We start from the raw sequence: 7,206 nt of genomic DNA on the forward strand, positions 1-7,206 counted from the left end.
ACAGGTGAAGAGCCCAGAGGTGGTGGATGATGCCGAGATGTGGCACATGCTATGCTGGTGAGCTAGAGGTGATGGGATTTTAAAGACTATTTCCCTGGAGTGGGGCATGAGGGACTGATAAGTGGACTATGTTCTGGGACGTTTGTTAAGGATTATTTGCACTATGTTTTTGTAATAAAGGGCCCCCCCTCCCCCGGCAAGAGAGCCTGCCATGGAGCGTTTCCGAGAGGGGAATTGGGATGTAGCCCTGATGCTGGAGCTCCCGGGTGCCAGGGGGCACCCAAGGATGAGGGGGAATCATTCACAGTACTGCTGAATCCCTTCCCCCTCTCCCCCCATCTGTCTTCTCTGTATAGGCTGTAAGCAATTTAGGAGCACAGGCTACCTCTTACCACATGTTTGCACACATTGTAAGACACCATGGGGCCGTAATCTGAGCTGGGGCCTTCATGGCAACCGTAATACAACTAATAAATAATTCACTGTGTACTCCAAAGGAATAAACGCTCGCAAATAGAAAAGCACCAAAAGGCCATAAATGTACAGCACGCCTGCTTTCATTCTGATTTTAGTCTTTATTGCTGGTTGAATTGAGGGTTTGTAGCACAGGAAGGATTCAGACTTGTTCATCTCCACACAAAGGAGTTTGTGAATCTGTCGTCATTGCTCACTGTGACAATACAGGGAGAACTTGCCAGAGGAAAGGAAATCGGATCACCGAGGGCCAGATCCATCCACCCATGCAAGGGTGGTGTCTTCCCTCCATGGGCCAAATTCTGCTCTCTCTTACTCCATGTAGATCCAGTGTAACTTCATTGAAATCAATGGAGTTTCTCTGCTTCATAACTGTTTTAGAGATGATTTTTAGCCCTAAAGGCCAGATTCTCTGTTATACCAGTGTAAATTCAGAGCTACTCTGGTCCAAATCCTCAGCTGGTGCAAATCAGCATAGCTCCAATCAATGGAGCAGTACTAATTTATACCAGCCGAGGATCTGACGCTATTAACTTCAGTGAAGTTACTCTGAAGTTACCCCAGTATACATGAGACCAGAATCTGGCCCTAGGTACGTATTGAAGACGACTTTGGTTTGTTATTAGACCGAGAAGGGTAACATATTCTCCCTGGCCCCAGTACAGAGCCTGGAGTGAGTTTTGCAGGCAGCAGTTCTCGCAGGTGCTGAGTGTCGGACTTAATTTGTCTTTCATGCTGGGAAATCCTTGTGGCAAGGGGTTAATAAAGACAATTCATATTGTTATACAAATGGACAGAGAGCAAACGCATGATGGATTTACTGGTGAACACACACTTCCGAGCCCCGGGGACCAGGAGCCCCAGCAGACCAAGACCCTCGCGGAGTCCATGAGAAAGAAGATCTAGGGCTTCCAAGGAAGGCCCTGAGGCCATCTACCCTCAGGATCCGCAGGGCTGTTCAGGGCCGAGCACCTTGTCCCTAGTGACTGCGTCCGTCACCCGAGGGGGGGCTTCTGCTATCACTGTGTTTACATCTGAAAACGCAAGCGCAACAGAGGAAAGAGGAGGAATCAGTAATGTTAGCTGGGAGGGGGGGTTAACAGGCTTATCATCATCTGGACAAAGCTTCAACATCACCTTGCCAGGAGGTTCCAAACCTTACAGCAGGAGATTGTAACACAGAACAGGGTAAATCTGAGGCTATGTCTACGCTTCAGTATGGACACATCGGTGCCAGGAAGGGTTCTCTCGTTGCTGTGGTTAATCTACCTCCCCAGGAGGTGGTAGCTAGGTCCATGGAAGAATTCTTCTATCGAACTAGCGCTGTCTACACAGGGCCTTAGGTCGGCTGAACTCTGAGGGGTGTGGATCTTTCACACTCCTGAGCGATGTAGCTGTGTGGATCTAATTTTCTAGTGAAAACTAGCCCTGAGAAAATTAGGCCAGATTTACATCAGAAAATGTTTTCAGTCTTAAATAGCTCTAGAGCCAGCGAAGCTTCCTACCATCGGCAAAATGGGCTCCTGTTGGTATCGTTTAGAGAGGTTCAGTTAGTGAAATAAGCAGCTCCACTGATTCCAACAGAGCTCCACTGACTTACACCAGCTGAAGATGAGTCTATTATCTTAAAGGGGAAGTTTAAATACCACTGCCAAGGCAACTTATCTGACACCTGTTAAACTGCGATTCCAAATCTGGGCCTCTCTGCAGCCCCACCCCACCTGGCTTTTAATAAATCTGTTTAAAACTTTTTGTTTTTCAGTCACAAACAGCGATGTCGACATAGCTCGGGGGGGCATAGGCTTCCTGGCCACGCCTCCTGCTGCTGCATGTGGCAATAGAGGTTGATACTGACAAGATCTGAGCTCACTTACACTAGAGCAAATCAGGACAAACCCCACTGAGTTCTACTGGTGTAAAACTGGTGTAAGTGAGAGGAGAATCAGGCTCATTACCTTGACCATGTAAACCCATCACTCACTGCTTCCCTTACAGCTTGAGCAAATGATTTGGAGCCCATCTATGGAACTCACTTCTTGTGCCTCGGTCTCATCAATCTACTATCCAATTGCTGCCACATTTTAAAATTTAATCTAAGACCCCTGGGTAGGGGTTAGGACAGCAATTCAGTTTGCCTTATCTTACTGGAAAGTGGTGCACGCTGGGTATATTCTACAGCAATTTAACAGGAATAAAAGTGCAAGTCTGTCAAGTGACAGCCATATTTTGCGTCTCCAAGAGCTTATCGGAAAGGTGGTAGTGTCCCAGCTGATTCAGTGGCTAGTAGCAAGGTATTGAATTTCAGGCCGCTGGGAGAGCCGCAGGCCTCCTGGGTCTTGTATGAGCCATCTGCAAAGTCATGCTGACTTCTGTGTTTTAAATAACTTCCTCTAACTGATGCAGCCAGCAGGTGGGGGGTGGGGCTGAATTTGGTAATGAAAATCAGAGCTCTGCTTGCCACTGATCCTGGTGTGTGATACAGGGCAGAGGAGGGGCAAGTGGGCAATTTGCCCCGGGCCCCAGAAGGGCCCCCAGAAGAATATAGTATTCTGTGGTATTGCAACTCTTTTTTTAATGGAAGGGCCCCCCGAAATTGCTTTGCCCCAGGCCCCCTGAATCCTCTGGGTGGCCCTGGTGTGATAAGGCATTTTGGTGTCGAACGGGAAGTCCCCTAGATCTGGGACCTTGAGGGTGCTAGGTGCTTACGCAGCATATTCCCAGCCATCCCCATGACTGTACGTGGGTCAGTTCAAGTAAATTTATACGGGGATTTTTTTTTAATGGTGCCTCCTATTGGGCAAATAGACAAGTTTTGAAACGACTTTAGCTAATTAAAAACAAAGCCGTGTCTGTAAGGAAATGTGGGGGTGGGGTATTGCCCGCCCGTAATAATTTGCAGCCCACCCAACCTTACATTCCTAGCTACGGCACCGCCATGCAGCAGGTTAGTAGCAGAGCAAAGAAGAGAACCTGATTCGCCTGAGTCCCAGCCTGCTGCATCACACCACCTTTCTAATCTAGCGTGCTCCTTGTCCCCCACCACAGCCATCCCCATGACAGCTCCAGCAAGTCCTTTACTTACTTTGCTTCTGGCTGTGGTCTGCTGGGCGGGCCGTGGTGGTAAGGGGCTCCTCAGCTCTGTGGCCACACAGGCTCCCAATTTTTGCTGCCACATACCTGCAGGCTGCAGAGAGAAAGGAGACCATTAGTTTGTATACCTCAAGCTAAGGGCAAATATTTGTTGACCCCTGTGGGGCACCGGGGAAATGAAGCTGCGCAAGGCACCAAGGCGGTAGGGGTGTTCACAGGAGCAAATCACCCCCTCTCTGAGCCTGCCTGAGCTAGGGACCCAATCAGTCACCTTTACAGGCACAGTGGGAGTCAGGGGGAGTGTAACAAATGGTTTTGCAATAGAATCAAGTTTCACCATTCAAGGTAAAAGCTTGGGGCAAAGACTTTCCTTCTGTTCTGTGTTTGTACAGCACCTAGCACCATGGAGTCCTGGGCACCTAATCCGAGTCCATTTCCTGTCAGGGCTGGAGAAAAAGCCCGGAGAGAGCGAGATTTGCACTGATACCCCAAGAGATCTCGGCCAAAAAGCACAGAAGTGAAGGTAGTTGGTATCAACTGGGCAACACGTGCCCAGCTGCGCACTTAACTAACTCCAGTTTTATCCTGTGTAATTCCATTCACTTCGGCAGAGTTATTCCAGATTCCCACTGGTGCAAGTCCACAATCAGACCCAGAGCCACTCAGTGGAATTACTCCTGTTTTCCACCCGTGTAAACGAGATCAGAATCAGACCTAATGATTTTTTTAAATTAATGAGCAAAGTTTTACTTTATTCATTACATAGTAACCACCCCCTCTCCCCCCCGCCCACCAGATCCAGCTAGACAAAGCATATGATGTTATTCTGGGAAGGGAACGTTGTGGAGAGCACCGGCTGATAGGACTTTACCTCCCCTTGCAGGGTGACACAGCAGATATCACAAAGCCTCCCTTTTGTCCATGGCTGGGATACCCGACTGTGGAACAGTCCCCGTCCCCCCCCCCAACAATGAAGACAACCCCCATGTAAAGAAAGACGCTGAGCAATGGCCTGGCAGCTCAGACTGCATTTCAAAGAATTCACTCATCATCTTTCTTCCAGTGATAGTCAGGGATACACATGTATTTACAAACCAAACATCCCCCTCTGCTCTACTTTGTCTGAAGAGGTTTCCTTACCGTTGATAATGACTCAGACCATCTCTGCAGCGCTCCAGCCAGGCTGTGATTTCCTGCTGCTCGGGCTCTGGCTCTGCTCGTCTCTCGCACTCAGCTGGGCTGTGGTTTTATTTTTTACTACACTATTTCCTTCCTCCCCGGACGTTGCCCCAGTAACATGAGTCATGCGGCTCGAAGGCCAGAGGGTGTTGTGTAGATCTTTGCCGTCGCGCCCTCCACGTAGGGCAGTGAAGAGTGGAGTTCAGATCCTTCCCCTGGCCTGGATTTTGAGCTAACCTGCGTCGGTATATTGCCCAGGTCATACAGCGGTTGGTTAGGCACGCAGAACCATTGTAGCTAAACGGAAGCAGCCGTCCCTGCTGTAGCTCCATTGACTTACATGAAGTCACACCATTGATGCATTTGGCTCAAGCTGTGGGACTTGCTCCAGATGCCTCAGAGGGATCCAGGAGTTAGCTGTTGTTCAAACATGGTTCTGCTTCCTTAAAAACACTCTGTGTGTGTGTGTGTGTGTGTGTGTGTGTGGCGGGGGGGGGTTTGAATCACAGTCTCTGAGCTAAACCAGAGGATGTGGCCATGGTGCAGTGTTTATCTGTATAGATTGGGGTGGAGGGAAGCTGGATCCTCCTCCTGTGTTGTCCATCGAATGTCCACCCGCCCCCATGTCTTTCTTCCAGAGCAAAGATCCCTGTGGTGCATATGGACCAGGTGTATTCCACCCCACCCCTCTGCACAAACCTATACCCTCCTTACACCGTTTCCACGATTCGAGAGTCTGGTTGAAAAAGGAACCTAGCAGCGTCCAGTCAGATCTACTGACTGGACACTAAAAGGCCTGTAACCTCTTCTACCAGCTGGCCCTGAAGCGGCGGCTGCCGCAGCAGCACACATGCACCAGCTCGGGCCGCGGGCCGCCCCTTTGAAGAGCACAGTTTGCAGGGCTGCGGCAGAGGACAGTGCGGGAGCTCATGGCGCGCAGGGTAAGGGGTTCCCAGCAGGCCTGGAGCGTTCCCCAGGAGGGAAGGAACACAAACTGCCCCACCAGCCAGCACTTCCCCCGGCCACGCTCTCAGGCAGCGCCGGGGTGGGGAGCGCTCAAGCGGACGGGGAAGGGACTGCTGGGAAGACAGCTCAGAGGGAGGTGGGGGGGCTGCCGGGCAGGAGGGCCATGTCCTAGCTTGCCAGCAGAGCTGCCTAGCTGCTCCCGTGTGGCCGCAGCGTTTTTCTGACCTGCACTCCCATGCGGCTCAGGATTGCAGGTCCCTTGGTGCTGCTCACGCTGGAGATGAGGAGGGAGAGGAGTGAGTAGGGGGCAGGGCTTTGGGGAAAGAGGTGGGGCAGGGGTCTGGTTTTCAGACATTGGAAAGTTGGCCACCATCTCCACGAACCTCCATGACAGGAGAGAGACTCAGATTTCTCTAATGTAGCCTCCCAGAATTCTACCTCCATTAGAAGAACTCTGCCTGGGAGCTGAGACAGCAGCCGTTTTTCCTCAGGAGGTTTTTTGGGTTTTTTTAACATCCCCCCCCCCCATTAAACAAGTTTGTGTACAACAAGCTTCAGGCAGTGACTACTGTTGTGTATTTGGTTGTCATGGGTTTTGTTACTATGGCAACTGAGTTAGACTATTAAGGGATAGCTCAGCCGGTTTCAACCGGCTGATTGAGCTCTCTGTATACCTGTAAATAAAATGGAGGTTTTGGTTAGCTGCCTGCTCTCTGGCCTCAAGTGATTGCTTCCTACACCGGCTGCCCCAAGGATATAACAACTACAGGCATGGCAAGGCACCGAGCTGGCTGAGGTTTCCTTCCAGCTCCATCAGACACTCTCCATTCCCATTGTCCCTGCACAGTGTTTGTGGTAGACATCCACAGGGAGGGACTGCAGAGCGGCATCAGCAGGTTTGCTGCATTTCAGAGACAGCTTGTCCTCCTGAGAGATCTGCCATTGCGGTGAGGCTGCTGCATCCCCAGCCCATCTCTCTGCAGCACTAGGGCTCGCCCCACATGCCAGGCCCAACGCAGTCTTAATGGGGCTCAGAGTCCCGCTGCTTGGCAACCCGACTGCAGTTCTGTTGCTCTGAAAGGAGTGGCCATTCCCTCAGCATCTCTTAGCTGCAGGGCAGATGTCTCTGTTGAGGGCCTCTTTGCAGCGAGGGCCCTCAGGAGTTGCTGCGGACTGTTGCTAAGGAGATGCACATGCTGTGGTCTCTCAGGGTAACTTTTCTTTTGTGCTTTTTTGTCGTTGTTTTCCGTAGGGTAGTCTGAAAGCCTGTGCTTGGCTCTTTGAGTGTGGAAAAGCAACTATTCTGTCAACACACACGCTGCACCAGGTGAGGTTGCGGCCACACTGGATCAGACCCAAGGTCCATCTACTCCAGTATCCTGTCTCCAACAGTGGACATCACCAAATGCTTCACCGGGAGGTGTAAGAACCCTTCAGAAGGCCGTTATGGGATACCTGCCTCCCTCTCCCCCACATAGGTCTCTAATATTTAAAGAT

The 7,206-nt window shown here is 50.8% G+C and overlaps 1 long non-coding RNA gene across 2 annotated transcripts; it reads right to left on the bottom strand.

Annotated features, from left to right (window-relative positions):
• Positions 1 to 555: 555 nt before the first annotated feature.
• On the bottom strand, positions 556 to 6,271 carry LOC123352340. Of its 2 annotated transcripts, none has more exons than XR_006574142.1 (4): positions 6,093 to 6,271; positions 4,705 to 4,980; positions 3,557 to 3,658; positions 556 to 1,508 (listed from the first exon to the last, which is right to left on the bottom strand). It is a non-coding gene; the product is annotated as an uncharacterized LOC123352340 (long non-coding RNA). The 2 variants fall into 2 exon arrangements; XR_006574141.1 differs by having other exon boundaries at positions 5,935 to 6,271.
• Positions 6,272 to 7,206: the final 935 nt, after the last annotated feature.

Source organism: Mauremys mutica, chromosome 18, assembly GCF_020497125.1.
Source record: "Mauremys mutica isolate MM-2020 ecotype Southern chromosome 18, ASM2049712v1, whole genome shotgun sequence".
Lineage (NCBI taxonomy): Eukaryota > Metazoa > Chordata > Testudines > Geoemydidae > Mauremys > Mauremys mutica.